The following is a 17,833-nucleotide window of genomic DNA, read 5'->3' on the forward strand; positions in this document are numbered from 1 at the left end:
AGTGAGTTAAGCTGCATGGCCAGTGGAGACCACACTTTAATGGGAGTGGTCAAGGGGTCGGGTATAGACCAATACAGATCTTCTTCCGTTGGGACAGAGTAAGAAGGATCAGTGAGGGGTTCAAAATGGAAATTAAAATCATCCCCTACGATCAGCCATATCCCTGGGACCAGGGTTGGGATGAAATGTCCCAAGTGGGCAATGGTGGCAGATTCTTGGCTGTTGTTAACAGGACGAGAATATACGTTGATTAAGGCGATTTTCGTCTTTGTGGGAAAGGAGAGCAGGACACACTGGATGTCATTTGTGGGTGTTGTCATCTGCTCTACTCTATAGCCAAGGTGGGTGCCCACCCAGATGGATAAACCTCCGGAGGGTCTCCCCCTCGCCCCATGGTTGCTAGCTTGTTGAATGTGGCAAACCCCACACGCTGGAAGTCCTCCCTCGCCAAGTCTCCTGGAAGATACATATATCGTGTTTATCAACAAAATCACCCCATTCGGGGCAGGGCAGTTTATTTTTAAGGCCTGCCACGTTCCATGAGAGTATCCTCATCCCATTGTCGTGACCAATTTCCCCACTCTCAGGCTCGTATGCCCTAACACTCTGTATGGGCGGGGTACATGTTTGGGCCATACAACACTTAACAGGTTCCCTCCTCAGTTCACTTTCTCTGCTTATGTCACCCCGTAGGGCAGGGGATATAGCGTCAGGGACCCCACTTGATTTAGTTCTCCCTCCTTCCTGGGCAGTCCCCTGAGGGGTGCTTGTACTATTAGCTCCAGTAGTTTGTTTCGGGCCGCAGCCTACTATGCCTGTGGGGTCTCATACCGTTTGTGAGTCCCCACCCTCAGATGGTCTCTCCCCCAGTCAATCTACCTCCTCCAGAGTGGCGTATCTGTTATTCACCGGGATATTAAATGGGGGAAGCCTATTGTGGGCAACCCAACTACCGTCATGAGGGGGCCCTGGGCCAATTGCTGGTGTGTTTGCTGTTGCAAATAGAAGAAGTCCAAGGGGCGCAGGCTCTTGCAGTTGGGCTCACCCTACTCTGAATATTTGCTGATATCTAAAACAAGAGACAACTATCTTACTATTTCATTATTGAAAGGCCAAGGTACTATTCCTAATATGGACTGTGAGATACCTTATGGCAATATCTGTATTTCTTGTTTTCTATAGGTGGTGAGACTTTCTAGAGCTGAAATACTAATGCAACCTCTATAACGGATGCAAGAAAATACCTGAATTGCAACCCTTATATCTATATAGATAACTGCTTTCTGTGATTGGTAAATCAAGACTGCTCTCAGAATGATGGTAAAGTAACACATTACACAGCAGTAGCACAACTAATACCCCGACCTTTCCCAAAAAGGAGAACAAAATATATCAGAACGTCCACCTAAATAGGGCAGAAGGCCTGAAGTCTGTTAGCCCATGGGTCTAAAATGTATTCCGGATGAACCAGTGGGACACTGTCAGTGGAAACAGGATGGTCTGCCCAATTCTAAATAAACCAGATAGACCATCAGTTTGGTGGACAGAGTACACCCCAACATTTGTGGCTGAGTACCTATATCCATCAAACTTTAAATAACCCATTGGTTTCTTGATTGTCGAACAAAGAATGCTCTTAAACACGAAGAACAGGAGTCTAAGATGGCCACCACGTTTGCAAGTTTTTTGAGAGTCTAGTAGCACCTTGGAACTTGTAGTCTGTCTTGACTCATCTGTATTTTTCATGTAGTGTGTTGTAGCCACGATGCCTCACACCAAGCAACTCCCACAGGTTGCATGTAATACTGACCTCCTCTACTGTGAAAGATCCATGCACAGAGGAAGATCAGAGGAGTGCGCCTCCTCTCCCATCCAGTATATACAGGTGAGCGCAATCTACAGATAATACAAGAGGACTAACTAGAATCATAATTTATAATGGACGCAATGAGAAAGTAGGATATAATATAGTTGTTTTGAGGTGGTTGTTGATATAGTGGAGTCCTGCATGTAGTATAATCTTTAGTGATAGCAATGTGATGCTTGTTATGCAGACTAGGAAAGTCAATGTGAGATAGATCAAGGTTATGGACAATGGAGCAGAAGGGGTTTTGTGGGGGAAAAGTCTTGGATTTGTCCAGTAGCATGAATTGGAACCAGGCTGTGTGGGCTCTTTTCCTACCATGATCTTTGAAAATGGTTGAATCAAAATTATGCTGAGTAATTTTGCACAGGACGAGGTGAAGGTTCAGAAACCTCCCGGATTCATGCTGGTGAGCTAGCCTTGGACTTGTGAATGTCACATCATTATAGATGATAAACAGATTCTTGGCTAGACTGAGTTTAATGTAAGCAGCAGACATCCATGTATGGACGGTGCCCGGGCACGGCCTGAGCTTATGGATGTTACTCGCCAATGACACTTTAAGGTAAAGTTGAGTGTCATTAACTTACTGAAGAGGGCAAACAATGACCTGCTGGCTGAACAGCTCACCTAGTAAGAGGCATTCTACAATGCTGCAGAACCAAATAAAAGGCCATGGCCAAATTCTGAGCAGACCCCTGCTGACTTAATACCAGTGTACTGACTGTCAACCACTACGTGGTAATTTACAAGCTTGCACACGCATGCTTTACTGATTTCCTCCCTTTGAGATTTTCTCTCTTTTGCAAATCTTTCCTCAATTATTAACTAGAACAGCTTGATGTTGCTCAAATAATCCATGTTTTTGTCCTGCGTTGCCAGAGTTTCTTAAGTATGAATATCCCAGTCAAATTTGGCAAAGTGTACTGCAATCCATTTGTGATCTGTAACGAGTGTCTACTCTTTCCTCCAACATCCATCTATTGTATCTTGTTATATCTTTGGGAGCCTGCATTTTAGCAATCTACCCCATTTCTCATCATATTCCTGTCTTTGTAAACAGATGTTTTCTCTAGGCAATACTAAGAGTTATCTGCAGTTAACTTGACGCTATTCTTAATCCTATCAATGTCTCCTCCATGTCCCACCAATCCTGTGTACTACCACATTCCACAGTCTTTACTCCGTAGCTCTGGTTTCCACCACAGGACCAATTGACCAATCATAATGGCTTTATGCGCCTCGCATATTATTTCTTTTGTAACCTAGATCCTCTTTGTCATCCTTAATCTTAAATGCCTGCTAAGAATTTCATCCGGTGTCTTGGTAAAACTAATTATTACGTTGTGATTTCCTTTGTACTTTCCCCACTAGTCCATTCCTCATTTTCACATGAGCTCAGTTGTGATCTGTCCATGGAATGTGCACTATTATTTCACCTTCATAAGTAATTGGATCTACAATACTTTTAGTTGGATGGTGCAACTTTGCCAAACAAGCATACACACATGATTGGTTAAATGGTAAGTGAGGATGATGGCTGTTCCCCATTCAAAAACTGAATGGGGAACATATGGATTTGTGCGTCCATTCATGCCCATAATGAGTTATGGCTACTTCTATGCTTAAATATCATCCAGAATGCATTATAGTAGCAGTGTCTACCGTCCTATGAACGATGACCCAGATGTACTAAGTATTACATTTGTCAAAAAGGCTCTAATTTGGCATTTGTGACCATTAAAATGAGTTTTCCTATGTACTAATTCCTTTTTAAGTCTCGGAAAACATTTTCCAATTCTTAAAATGGGATGAATAGGAGTCCAAATGGATACGGCTTTGGTATCTGTAAAGGGCGTGTTACATGTGTCCCATCCAAATACGGAATTACTATTTTATGTATCAATGTTTTGCGACTGAAATCTAGTTGCAAAACATTGAAATTTTATAGACAACTGAAAGAAGGGGGCCTCTTTAGAATCTCTTCCCGTTTGTGAACAGTAAAATAATGAATAAAAGGTTTGCGGAGGAGTAGGCAGTGGTCCGGGCAACACCTGCCATTCTCTGTGCTCCTTATCTAATGTTCTGCTAAAAACATCAACATTTTGTTAGGAAAGAGTTGCAAGCAGTTCTCTAGAGCAGACTGCAACAGGCTTTGGCTTTAAGCCACAACCTATTTTGAAGCATACCTCTGAAACCCACATCAGGTACACTCAGTCTTCAACTTGTTCAACATGGTGTAATACTTTCACCCCAAACGTTAGTGATCTGGAAATGAGGCACGATATAACTTGCTACATGCACAATTTCAATTGTCTACAAGGCTTACGCTGTTTCCTGCTATGGATTCACACATGTACAACTATTGTATTATCAGTGATGTCATCAATTATGTAATTTGAGATGTGATCAGTGATGTAATCTGTGATGTCATCAATAATGTCATTTAACATGTCATGAGGGATGTAATTTGTGAGGTCATAGGCAGTGCATGGCTGGTGTGCAAGTCATAGTTTGCTCAGTTGATTTTAACTAAGGAATTTCCGTTTTTATTTTGTATTTAAACATTAGCGTTTGTGTTATTTCAACACCTAACTATAACAACTCTTTAACGTTTGTTTTCTATATCTCATTTCCAAAGAACTGTTTATCGTTCTTTTCCTGACTGAAATGAACAGTGTTTGCCAAAGAGCAACAGATTCCAACCTTGAGGCACAGCATCTCATGACAGGAGGTATTTGCCGAGTTAAAGATGAGTTTAGCTGGGCCTCTCGGAGCCAGATGACTTGCCTTAGGTTGTTTTGATTCAGAGTCTCTGCCCAGGTTGGAACTCTTTCCTCTAGACAGTATTTCCTCGGCACCAGTTACTGACTACATTCTTGTATTATTATGAACCTATTTACATTGCAAATGTTCTGATTCATGGATCAAAGAAAAGGGATGGCAACAGTCTCAAAACATTTTCAAACAAAGTTCCCTTTTCCCTGTAAAAAATAAATCAGACATAGTTAACATTCAAATGTTTATTTTCTAATTTATTTTATTGGAACAATTATAAACTTAATGCTTACAACAAAGCGCAAGAAAATTAATTTTACCCGGCCTGGAACATAGAACTAACAATCACCTGGCCATCTTTAACATAAGCATTTTTAGTGGCACGGGTTTGCCCTTTATTGACTCCTGTCAATGTATAGCTCTTTTGTTGATTTTGTTTTTTAGCTTAATTCAGTATGAGGATTTGCAAAATTGGGCACATTGCATGGCATTTCCAATTCACATGAGGCTGGTGGTATTGGTTCGCAGGAGTGTGCCTTATGGCTAAGTTACAGTAAAACAGTGTTTCACTATAAATGCAATCTGCGAGCACGTTTTACAGGTGATAATTTTTTTTCTTTAGTGCAGTCTGCACTTTCATGAAAAAGTGGTAAGAACAAACTACACAAGCCACAGATCTACCCAGATGTTAACTATGGCGTGCAAAGAAGACAGAGACTTTTCTGCCATTCGGACTAGAAATTTCCATGAAGAATCAAGCTCCAGCCCAGCGAGATATGATCAAGAGAGTAACACCTAAAACTACATCTCCCATATTTTTTATCTGTAGTGGCTACTATGAAGAAATTGTTCCTGGGAACTCAGGATCTCACCACACTGCTTATTTCCATCCTCACAATGTGTCATGAAAAGATCATACTGTCCCTTTATGAAAAGATTAAATTAATACATGACTAAATTAAGCCAGCTCAACAAGACTTAACAATTGTGACTTCTCCCAGCACCTGAGCAAAGAGCATCCTGTCTTCAGCAGACCCCAAAACCTTCGCATTGAACGTTAGAAGTTGATATGAAATATTTTTTCATATTTATATATTGTATGTATTCATGCTGCATCCTTCCTGCCAGGGCCGGCATGGCTGTAGCGGGCACCGGGCATTTCCCCGGTGGACCGGAGGGGTGGGGGCTGGTTTTGTGCTCATGGGGGCCGGTGTTGTCACTGGGGACTGGTTTTGCTGCAGTGCTGCAACATTAGCCCCCGGGAACAAAAGCAGGAGCAGTGCTTCTTGCTAGCCCTCCCCCTCTCATCCCCCCCACTCCCAGGGCCGGTCAAGCAGCAATCTCCGAGGGGTGTTTGCTGTTTCCAGTCCGGCCCAGCTTCCTGCTAGGGCCGTCATGCCTGGAAAATGGCCCGGGTTAAAGATACCTGGGATTTTGGAAACACCGCAGATGGGGAGGATCCAGGCCTGAGGGTCCCCTTAGAAATTTGAAACTACCCAGGAATTGGTAATTGCGGGTCCCATTTTCATGGTATTTCCTCATTTTGCCCCCAGATTTTGACACTGAGATTTTAGCTTCTTTCATCAGCTGACGGCTCCATGTAAAAACTAACAGATCCATGGAGACACTATGGATCTTCTTTTTTTTTTTTACTTTTTTTTATTCTTTTATTTTATTTTAGTTTCAATGAACAACAAAACATAATATCAATGCTGCATTGTAAGACACTCAATTAGCCATAACTCGTCACATTCTCATAGACATATAGTGGAAAATAAAAAAGGGCAGAACAAAGCAAAATCAATACAGCAGATGAGCAGCATCGCATCAATTTTAGGCAGCCCGTTATACCCCTCTACAACACAGGATAGAGTAATTTAGTGCACCGTCTATACACAAGTGGCCTGGAGACTATCTGCATAACCCAGGTTCTGGCATGCTCATGCAGTGTAGTAGGTCGTAGCATTTTGCCAGTACAAGCTTCAGATATGCAATCAGACAGGTTCATCAACATTCACCGCACTCTTCTCCGAAATGGCAGTCCCTCACCTCCTGAGTTCCTATAAGCACTGTACAGGGCCCAGACGTTCTTGGGGCAGTTTCGAGGGGGGGAGGAGTTCGCTATAATGTTCCGTTTGGTTGCAGCAATATAACATGTCCCTCGCCCAGAATGTGATTGTTCGAAGCGGTCCCAGCATCCAGCTGATAGCAACTCTGCGCCTAGCCATTAACAATCCCATATCCACTAACCTACGAATCCTCTTCGGTATTAATTTAGAATAGCCCAGCAGCGCCAGGGCCGGTTCCAGCGCTATGTCTTGCCCAATTATCACCGTCAGCTCTGAAAAGGCATGTTCCCAAAGTTTGGCAATGCCAGGGCATCGCCACGATAGGTGTATAAAATCTGCTATGTTTTCCATACATCGCTCACATTTGGGGTCATCTCTAAGGCCATAACTGTGCAGTCCTTCCGGGGTATAATACACCCTATTTAGATACTTAAAGTGGGTCAGTCGGTGCCGTCCATTAAGGGAGACCCGCTTAGTGCTAGTACAGCAGTATTTCCATGTCTCGTCGTCAATGTTTCTTTGTAGGTCTCTTTGCCATGCTAGGCGGGCTTTAACCCCTTCGCCGCGGCGGGAATTCCGCTGCGGCGCTGAGGGGTGCGGGGGGGCAGCGTGGTGGCGCTGTGCTCATGACGGAGCCGCTCCGTCATGAGCCACGGTTGAGCTGTGCTCATGACGGAACGGTTCCGTCATGACTCCGCCCAGTTGCGTTGTCCCCCCGCACAGGCGGGGAAACAGCGCCGCATGGGCGGAGCGGCCGCCAACGGGCGTGGCATGACGGAACCGTTCCGTCATGAGCACACGGCAACCGTGGCTCATGACGGAGCGGTTCCGTCATGAGCGGGGAAGGGGTTAATAAAAAGGTTTTTCCTATATGACTGCGTTAGGTTGTATATTTTAGATACGAGCCTCGTTGGTTCTTTAGCTTTAATGATTAGTGTGAGGGTGTCTAGCTCCGGAGGTTCCTCCATGTCACTTCTCAAGAGTTGCCCTAGCGCATGCCGTATCCTATGAAATTGGAAACGGGTGAGGGGGTGGGCGTAGCATCTTCTCTATCCAGACTATTCCAACTCCTCACTTCGCCGTCAACAAAGAGGTCACCCACAGCCTGGACTCCCATGGAGCAAAGCGCACACACCACACCCGTCTCTCTGCACGGAGGCAGCCATTGGCACCAGTCCAAAGGGGCCATGGGCGAATACATGAGAGCCCCGGACTGAAGTTTAAGGAGATGATGCCATGCATGAGCTGTGGCATTGATGGAGTCCAATATACAAGTTCGTCGGTCCGGGGGAGAAAAGAGCATCGTGGGCAGAGGGCGAGGGGAGGTTACCGCTCTCTCAATGCGCAAATGTGGTGTATCGGGTGGGCCATGTATCCAGTGATAAGCGTGTGCGCACTGTGCCGCCCTGTAATACAGATTAAAGTCAGATGCGCCCAGTCCTCCCATATGGTAAGGCAGTGTGAGTATTTGCCATGCAACCCTGGGTTGCTTACCCGCCCATGCCAGCTTGACCATAAGTGAGGTGAGTCTCGCGAAAAACACATCCAGGAGTACCATTGGGATATTGGTAAAAAGGAAGAGAAAGCGAGGGAGTACCACCATTTTCATTATAGAAATCCTGCCCAGGAGAGACAGTGGAAGCTTTATCCAGCTCTCAACTTCGTCCTCCAATTTGATTAACAGAACCCCGTAGTTTTCACTGAAAATCAAGTCTGCGTAAGAATGGATTTGGAGTCCCAAATATCTCACCGGGTCCGTCGTCCATTGTAGCGGGTAGTCAGGGATGAACTCTGTCGTGGCAGGGGTGAGGGGGAAAATGATCGATTTAGACCAGTTAACGCACAGTCCGGAGATCCCGCCAAACCGCACTATCTCGCGTAGGACAGAGGAAAGGTGGCGTTCGGGGTCGCGGATATATAAGAGGGTATCATCAGCGTAAGTTGAGACTATGATTTCGTAGCCTGGGATGCGAATACCCTTGTATCGATGGTATTCGCGGAGCGCACAGGCCTAGGGTTCCGCCACCAAGGCATAGAGGTCGGGGAGAGTGGACACCCCTGTCTCGTTCCTCTAGTAATGCAAATCGGGTCAGTCACCAAATCACCAATTTTTATTCTGGCTGTGGGGTTATAGTACAGTACACCTAACAACTGTAAGTAAACCTCGCCAAGCCCCATTCTCGACAACACCTGCCTCATAAAGGGCCATTCGACGGAGTCGAAAGCCTTTTCCATATCTAGAAAGACTGCGACTGCTGGAACATCGGGTTTGGTATGTTGGAGCGTCCCAAACACTGTGTGTATATTATAGGTAAGGTTGCGGCTCGGGACAAACCCTGCCTGTTCAGGGGCTATGAGCTGTGGGGCCAAGGGCAGCAATCTGTTCGCCAATATCTTTGCATAGATTTTGATATCTACATTAAGAAGAGAGAGTGGGCGGTACGACGTGCACTCTTCTGGGGGTTTATTGGGCTTTAATATAGCAACAATTATTGCTTCTCTCATTGAGGGAGGCATCGTGCCCGAAGTGCACATATCGTCAAAGAGAGCAGACAAATGCGGTAGGAGTAGATCTATGTAAGTCTTGTAAAAGGCGACCGTCAGGCCCTCTGTGCCCTGGGCACTACTAGGTTTCATGTTTGCTAACGCCAGAGTGATTTCCTCCTTCTCTATAGGGCGCATCAAGAACTCACGGTGAGTGTTGGTAAGCCAGGGTAGCTTGATGTGAGACAGGTAATCTAGTATGTCTTCCTCCATACCCGAGCTACGAGAGGAATATAGGGTCGAGTAGAACTGTCTAAATCTCTCAACTATATCTGCATGAGCAGTAAGTGTCGTACCCTCTGCAGATTTAAGGTCGGATATAATAGCGTAGTTCTGCTGCTTTTTAAGCAGGCGGGCTAGCAACCCTCCCGGGCGCTCGCCCTCTCCATAGGAGCGAGCCATTGCGTATTTACCAAGGTGTTTGACCTTGGTGTCCGCAGTATCATGATATTCCTCTAACTGGGCTTTAAACTCCCGCATAAGGTCCTCATCCTGTCCCTCTAGCAAGCGTTGCTCCAAGCCAGCCAGAGCTCTTTCCAGATCGGCAAGCTTCATGCATAATGCTTTAAGGACTCCGGAGTGCTTGGACATTGCAACACCCCGTATATAAAACTTAAAATCCTCCCATACTATCTGAAAACTCTCAACCGAACCAACATTTTTTTGTACTATAGTTCTATAGCTTCTGCTAGTTCTGCTTTGAATAGTGGATCCAGTAAGGAATACGGAGGGAACCTCCATGTAAATGGGGGGATCATTTTCCTGGGGGCATCGATGAGCAATAAGACCGGGGAGTGGTCAGAGAGAGTGCGGGGTAGGACCTCACATTTCTGTACTTGATAATACAATGGGCTCAAGGCCATCCAGTAGTCAATGCGTGTATGCAAGTCATGGAACGCCGAGTAGTGTGTAAACCCTCCCTTGTCAGGCATCTTCCGCCTCCATACGTCTTGTAAGCCCTCCTGTGTCATAATCTCCATAAGTGTTTTAGCAGAGGTAGTAAGTCGTCTGTCCGGCCCACCCGAGCGGTTGCGGGTGGGATCCAAAACTAAGTTGAAGTCACCACCCCAGAGTTGCTGTTCTATGCCACAGCAGGCAACCCTGTTGTTCAGTGCTGTATATAAGTCGGGTTTGTCGTAGTTTGGACCGTACACGTTAGTAATCAATATATCTAGGCCGTGTCCTTGGCAGCGAGACACGATATATCGACCGTCAGTATTAGTGATTAATGGTTCAAGGGAGAGGGATGATCTAGGCCTAATCCAGGTGATAACACCCCGGGCATGCGTTGTGAATTCTGCAGCATGGATGGAGCCGTGAAGGCCCCTAGAGCGGAGCATGGGACTGTCTAGGGGGAGGTGCATTTCCTGAAGCAATGCAATGTCTATTTTGTGTTGTGATAGATAAGCTGAAACATTCCACTATTTTCTGTGGTTGTTAAGGCCCCTTACGTTCCACATGAGGGCTCCTATAGTCAGCTGCGCAGATGTGATCGGTAACGAGCCATTTGTTGAGTCCGGAAAAGGTGCTGCCAAGCTATTTGAGTCTGCCATTTGGTCGGTCAAAGTGTACATAAAACGTGAATGTGGCACAGCGTCTACAGCAAATAACAAACCGAACAATACCCCTGCCCATCCATCCCCCCACCCATGCCAGGCAGACCCCAACAAAGCCCAGGCGATTAGCTACCCGCCCACCCCCAGCTAACAGCAGGAAAAATAGAAAACATAGGCAATGCATTGTAAAACCAATGGGGATCAGCCTCCCTCCCCACCCTGTTAACAAAAACTGCCCAAGTGTGTGCCACACGTCGTGCCTCCGCAGTACAGGGATGCATGCTAGTAAAGTTCTATCAGTCCTCTTCTCTGCACACCACCAAAATGCTTAGAAGCCATCATGTCACAAATAGAAATACGGCTGACCCTCCCGGCCACCACAATTCGGCGCTGATTAAGTGCCAGAGGTTGTTCAATTATCAGCATTAGCCCTGCCCTCCAACAAGCCCCAAATACCAAACTCAACATATGCATACAATGCAATATCAGGCAAGGAGAAACATTGCATTTTATCTGGCTACAGCAGCAATTCCAAGGAGCCCCACCCCAATAACTATATATGAATTATGCTTATCTGAGTGAATAGGAGATCATAACGTTAAGTCTTGGTCGCTAAGGGACCCTGCCTCCGCCCCATCCGTGGAGCATCGTTCTGACCTGCGTTACTTGTCCTTGGACCAGTCCTTCGGCACCTTCTGTAGGGACATGGGGTCTGTGAACATTCTAGACTGGCCCTGATGGTTCACACGGAGTCTAGCTGGGTACAGCATAGCATAATCGAGGCCCTGGTCCCTAAGCTGTTTCTTCAAGGGAGCGAACTGTTTTCGGGCCTCCTGGACTTGCAGAGTGAAGTCTGGGAACAAAGAGACCGTGGAGCCCTCGTATTGTAGGGGATGCATGTTCCTGGTTGCCTTGAGGGTCGCATACCGGTCGCAGTAGTTAAGCAGCTTAGCAATGATGGGTCTTGGTGGAGCGCCTGGGGGAGGGCACGGACCCATGGACCGGTGGGCTCTCTCCACGACGAACATCTGGGAAAAGGTCTCCTTACTGAGCAGGGTGATCAACATTTGTTCTACGAAGTTTTCCAAGTTGCCAGCCGGATTGGATTCTGGCAGTCCTGTAATCCGCAGGTTACAGCACCGAGATCGCGCTTCTAGGTCTTCCGTCTTTTCTTGGAGGATTTGCATCACTTTCCCCAATTGTTTATGCTCCGCGTCCAGCGTTGTCTGGGCTTCCTCCACTTCTGTGACTCGGCGCTCCGACATATCTAGTCGTTACGCATGCTTGTCCAGCCGTTCCGACATCTGATCCATGTGATAGGAGAGGGAATTTATTTTGAAGCCGAGAACTGCAAGGCTGCCATGCAAACCCTTTTCCATTGCGGCTAGCAGGGAGCGAATGTCGCAGTCAGCCTGCTCTTGGGGAGGGTTCTGTACGGTGTCTGCATCGTCTGCGGTGGTGTCACATCCCCTAGGCTTCTGCAGGTCGAATGATATTTTCAGCTGTGCACGGTCTACTTTGCCCATTGCTGCAGTGAAGATAACAATGTGCCAAAAGCAGATCTCGTAGTTCCGCGGCTCTGGCATAATCTGCTCCTGTTTCAACGAAGCTCAGTACTCGCTTCAAATGTCGGATAAATGACGTATTATTCGGTGGTTGCGCAGAGCTTCTCGATTAGGCAGCCATCTTAACCATGCGCTAGCTCCGCCCCCCAGTATGGATCTTCTTTTACCATCCTCATCACTCGTAGTGAGGGCCTAGTTGGCTTCAAAGCACAAAATATACACCAAATCAGGGAACAAAGCCTAGATTATAGAGATTAACTGAATTTAATAAAATACAATGCTCCTTGAAATCTGGTCTGTCAATAATTCTTATAGGCCTAATATATGTGTGAGCGCTTTTTAACATTTAAAAGTGCCGATTGAAATATTGGGGCTATGTGCGAGTCTATTTCAGACAAGTGCCCTACAATTAGCCTAACATTTACCCGGACAAAAAATAATTTTAACTCAGATCCACAGGAGGAAGGATTCAAAGAACCAACCATGATGGATTATTATGACAGCGTAGTGTGAAATTATTGTTTCGAATTTGCCATTCAAAGATGGTGCTATTTCATGTGATTTGCGAGTGTGATTTGGTAACTAAGGACCTATATGACAAGGCATGAGCGACTGTAATGGGCGCTTCGATTCAATTTAAGAGGTATGCTTTTACACAGTACAACCCTAGACATACTTATCACTGAATATTTGGTTATGATAGTGTAGTGTGAAATTATTGTTTTGAATTTGCCATTCAAAGATGGCGCTATTTCGTTGTGGTGAATATAGTCACCTCTTCGCTTTCTGCAAATCACTATGTAATCCCGTTTGGGAATGGGAATTGGTCTCCACCATATCCGGTGTGACGTGAGGATACAACTCATACAGGTATGTACACCATTGTGGTTTAGATATGCCGTTAATTTATGGATTTATATTTTAGCCGTCACTCAACTTCGGCAATTTCTCTCTTAATAAACACAGGTTGCCCCGTACTGCAGGGACCTGTTGTAACAATCGGAAGAATTGGTTCCGTTTCGGAGTTGGCGGCTTATACATACCCTGACTGGAATAGTTTGTGGGAAAGTCTGCGGGACCTTCGGGTGAACACTAATGAGGATAATACGCTTTTGCTAAAGGATATATGAATTGTTAGTGAGAACATTGTTGCGTTGCAGGCTCGCATATTGGATCTATTATTTACAATTTGAAATTACTCTTTGGAAGGAACCTTTACCTTGAATACTGATGACATTTTTGAGGTAAGCTTTAGTTTTGAGAGTTTGGTAGTTGGTGATTTTAATGGGACGTGATTAATAGCTGTTGCCTCATGCCCTTGTCGTCTCAAGCTTAAGGGGACTCTTTCCCTCTTTTTTTGTCTTTTAACTTAACAGAAAAACGTTTGGAAACTACTTTGAAGGTACCGTCCTTTCACTTTCTGACACATTGCTGTGCAATTTGAACACGTATTCCACTGGTGGTGTATCAATCTTCAAACTGCACATTGGCCATCTCATTGACATTTCACAGAATCACTTTCACTTAATGATAGGATGTAAATAAGAGGTTTAGAATGTACTCGTGTATATTAGCGTAAATTTGTTTAAATAGACATTTGCTTCCTGATGGAATTTGCTATCAGCATGCAACAAATGCACAATATTCTGGGTTTTTTAATAGTCCCTTGATGCACAAAGGGGATGTTTGGGCTTATAAGATATAAAAATGAATGAGTAATTGTCTTTAGCGTATTACAACATGATTATTTGTATTACTTCCAGCCCTGAGGAAGTCGTGGGGTTTACAACCCGTATGCGAAGAAACGCGTTGGCGTAAGGGAGTGGAAGAATTTGCAAAATAAAAAGACTGGACAAGCCCAAGAACACGAGTGATCTTTTCTGATCTTTTATGTTATAGTATTATCAAATTTATATCAATTGCGTGTGCTTCAGAAATTTTTAAGTGAGGGAAAGGATGAGTTTGTCAAATGCTAGAAATCACATGCATTAAAATGTACTATCTGAAAAGACAAGTAGGCCTTCCTCAGGTGAAACTGAGTATTCACGTTTTATAAAACACAATAGACATTTTGAGTTTGTGACTATTTAGTATTATTACATATGAAGAATTATTAACTGTGGGATCTGCGTCCATACACAAATTCAAACATATAAAATTCAATACTAATTAATTATTTGGTCTTTGACGTAAGTCATAGTGACAAAGTTGCTAAAAACAAAATGGGACCAATCGACCAGACTAGTGATTAGCCACTTTCAAACCTCCCCAGAGTGAACAAATTACCAGGGCAAGTAGTGGCAGAACAATCATGAAAATATCACAAACCAAGACTGAAGTTTATCAGCTTTAGAACCTGTTTAAATATAATCTAGAATGTATTTTCATGCCCCAACCTTTTTGTAAATTTACACAGCTGAAAACTGTGATGCATGTATGATGAAATGACGACTAATTTCTCTACAGTCATATCATCATTCATGAAACACTACTGCACTCTCAGAGACCACCTAATATCTTCTCAAGTTGGATCCCTATCAAAAAAGGAGGCACCAGTGGAAAGCATTACCTCTGGTACCTGCTAGTTAAATGTAATCTGCATAGCACACATGCCCTGTTGCTCAATGCAAAACGATGGGCCCGTGCTGCAGAAGGTGTTGAGGAGCCCCGAGAGTACAGAATCTAGCTAGGTTCTAGCAGAATAGAGGTCCCCATGAAGAGTGGGGCACCCCTTGTGTCATAGGGGCTTTATGGGCCTGCATTACATCTCAATTTTCCCAATAATAATGAAGGCTTGCAGTACTAATTCCCATTGAGTTTATGAGGCAAAAATAATGATTCTAAGCCTCAGTTCCTCAATGACAGGGACAGCTCAGCTTGAGGACCAACCCGACCTTGGGTTTTTCTCTTGTAGCCATCAATAAAATAAATATGAACTTTTGTTAACAAGCCTCATCTGCCAAGTTTCTAAGTAATGTTTATATTAACTCAGAATATTGAAAAACATGCCTCCCTTTTTTGGAGGTATATTTGCCTTGGGATTAGATCACAGCAATACCCTATCTTGGTCTTCAAACTTGCATCTATTTATGAATACAACACAAAGCCTAAAGCTCTTAGCGGAAATGGTTTCACTCCACCACACAAGTATAAAGTAAAAAACTTCAGCCTATACAGTGCGTAAGCCCCAGGTTTGAACTGCCTTACTGGCATAAAGATTATGAAGCCGACTCCATTTTAAATGTGCCTGCATTCAATTTAATTATGATTTTTGCAGAATCATCAACATTGTCTACCTTTGACGGAGGTATTGCCTGTGCTTATCACGCCAAGAAACTGTGAAAGTTTCATGTCATACAGATATCAACAAGACACCTGATAGGATTTCAGTCTGGCACAAGTGCCTTGTTATCTCTATCTCTAGTTCAAATATGGACAATAGTCAAACTAATGTAGTCTGAATTGATGTTTTTTTTCGAAATTTTTTAAAAGAATGCATTTTAGGCTTAAGGCTTGACGCACACTGGCTATATCAGACATTCCTAAGGTGATTTTGGAAATTCCATCTTAGATAAGATTTGTATTAAAGAACTGCCACTTGACCACTTGTCAGGAAAGGTCCTTCACCCAGGATTATCCCGAAAAATACTGCCTGAGAAGATCGTGACTGCCAGAGATGTTGTTGTATCACACTTTCTACTGAAAGCTGATATCGATCCGGAGTCCGGGAGGAGGTGATGCTGAAGCGACGTGTATTTCCTTTCACAGGGATCACAGCCCCTTTGACGCCTCATAACAACAGAGTTTAGCTGTAAACAGGTATTCAGTGCACTCACTCTCCCTAAGAAAATCTAGATGCAAGTTATTCAACTGTCCATGCTCTCATAGCACAGTGAATGGAAGTAGGTTTTAGGGTGTTAGGTTTTTAGATGCCCTTTTAACCATGGTAGAAATGTTTTTTAATTCTCATTGTTCACAGCATTCATTTGTGCTGTTATAATTGTATTCTGTGTATTAGTTTTATATGTGCTGAATAACAGGGTGCACCTGTTGTAATAAACATGTTTTAGTTAAAGTGCCTTTTTTAATTAGGGAACCCTGTGTGTGTGTGATATTGAAGAGAGTGAAATAGGTTTTGTTTCCAATTACCACTGTGCCCCTTGATCCCTATATAGGGAAGGTTCGTAACCCAAAAGCATTAACACCATTTCAACTATGTATTTGGTAGAGTTCTGTGTGGTTACAAAAACGTGTCTTCCACATTCGAACTAAGTTTGCGCGTGACATCCGTGGGTGTGAAAAGAAATGTAGAGCTGAACCAGAGACTCAGTTTTCACAACACTGGCGCCCAACACACTGAGCCTGGATATTTTGGGAGCCCTTTAATAGTTTTTATATGCACACACACTTGAACCATCCTTGCATCATCACAGAGACGTCCTTAGTAATGATGGTTACCTTCTACAGGGAATAAGGGAGCACCTATCATCAAAGGTTTGTCAAGGTTGACTTTTGAAAGGTTATTCCCCATTTTGTGGATTTTCTAATTTCACTATCCTTTAAAGCCAGAAGCAAAGTGTGGTATTAAAGCAATACTAAATCAGTTGCAATATCGGATCATAATAGAGCCTTGTCTTTCAGCAAAAACCTACTGCTTTTCCCCGTATACAAACCTGATGGGTCCTATAGGATAGGTTTAGACTATAGTAATTCAAACACATGTACAAGAACATATGCAGTGTAAAATGTGCAAAGCACAGGTTTAATGATGGACCTGAAGTGGAAAAAAATACAAACCGACCCTAGAGATCTCTAATGGGTGTTAAGTCAGACTATAGCACCTGAAAACGAGTATCTAACCGCCTTTAGTTTCTCCAGGGTGCAGTTCTATTTTAGACACTTACCTATGGGCTATAAGAACAACCCTGGCTTATTCTCAGATTGCATTAGTGGGAGATCTTACAACCAGATCCCAAAGTATTGTCAAACATTGATGAGATCTACCTTGAAGGAGACGATTTAGACGTACATCTAACTAGGGTGGACAGAGTTGTAACACTATTAACGACACACGGTTACAGAATTACCTTTAAAAAAATTTAAGATTTCCTACCTTATGTGGCCTTCCTTAGATGCGATTATCCATTGGGGGTAAGGGGCTGGCTTCTGAGTCCCTTCAGAAGTGTGGTACCTTACAGCCTTTTAACAAACTAGAGAAATTGCGATCCCTGCCGGGGTTTGTTAACTTCAGACAAAGGTATTTGCTACACTACGCTGAGTGAGAGAAGCCCTTGTATGACTTGAATTCTCCCATATTTTCAGCAAAACAATGAACTTACAGGCACACTGATATCTTGAATGCTCTGAAAGCAGACATGCTAGAGACAAAATATTCAAAGACTAGGGACAGTAAGACCAACCTATTTTTATTTATTTATTTGCAAAGTTTTATATAGC

At 44.0% G+C, this 17,833-nt stretch overlaps 1 protein-coding gene and 1 long non-coding RNA gene across 4 annotated transcripts in view; one reads left to right on the forward strand and one right to left on the reverse strand.

Moving 5' to 3' along the window:
- The window catches only part of LEKR1 (leucine, glutamate and lysine rich 1), a 775,178-nt gene that overhangs the window by 243,133 nt on the left and 514,212 nt on the right, over nt 1-17,833 (reverse strand). The gene's annotated exons all lie outside the window — the stretch shown is intronic.
- On the forward strand, nt 13,194-16,451 carry LOC146785579 (uncharacterized). Its single transcript, XR_014970685.1, has 4 exons — nt 13,194-13,246; nt 13,343-13,620; nt 13,753-13,778; nt 14,140-16,451. It is a non-coding gene; the product is annotated as an uncharacterized LOC146785579 (long non-coding RNA).

This window comes from Triturus cristatus, chromosome 11 (genome assembly GCF_964204655.1).
Source record: "Triturus cristatus chromosome 11, aTriCri1.1, whole genome shotgun sequence".
NCBI classification, from domain to species: Eukaryota; Metazoa; Chordata; class Amphibia; order Caudata; family Salamandridae; genus Triturus; species Triturus cristatus.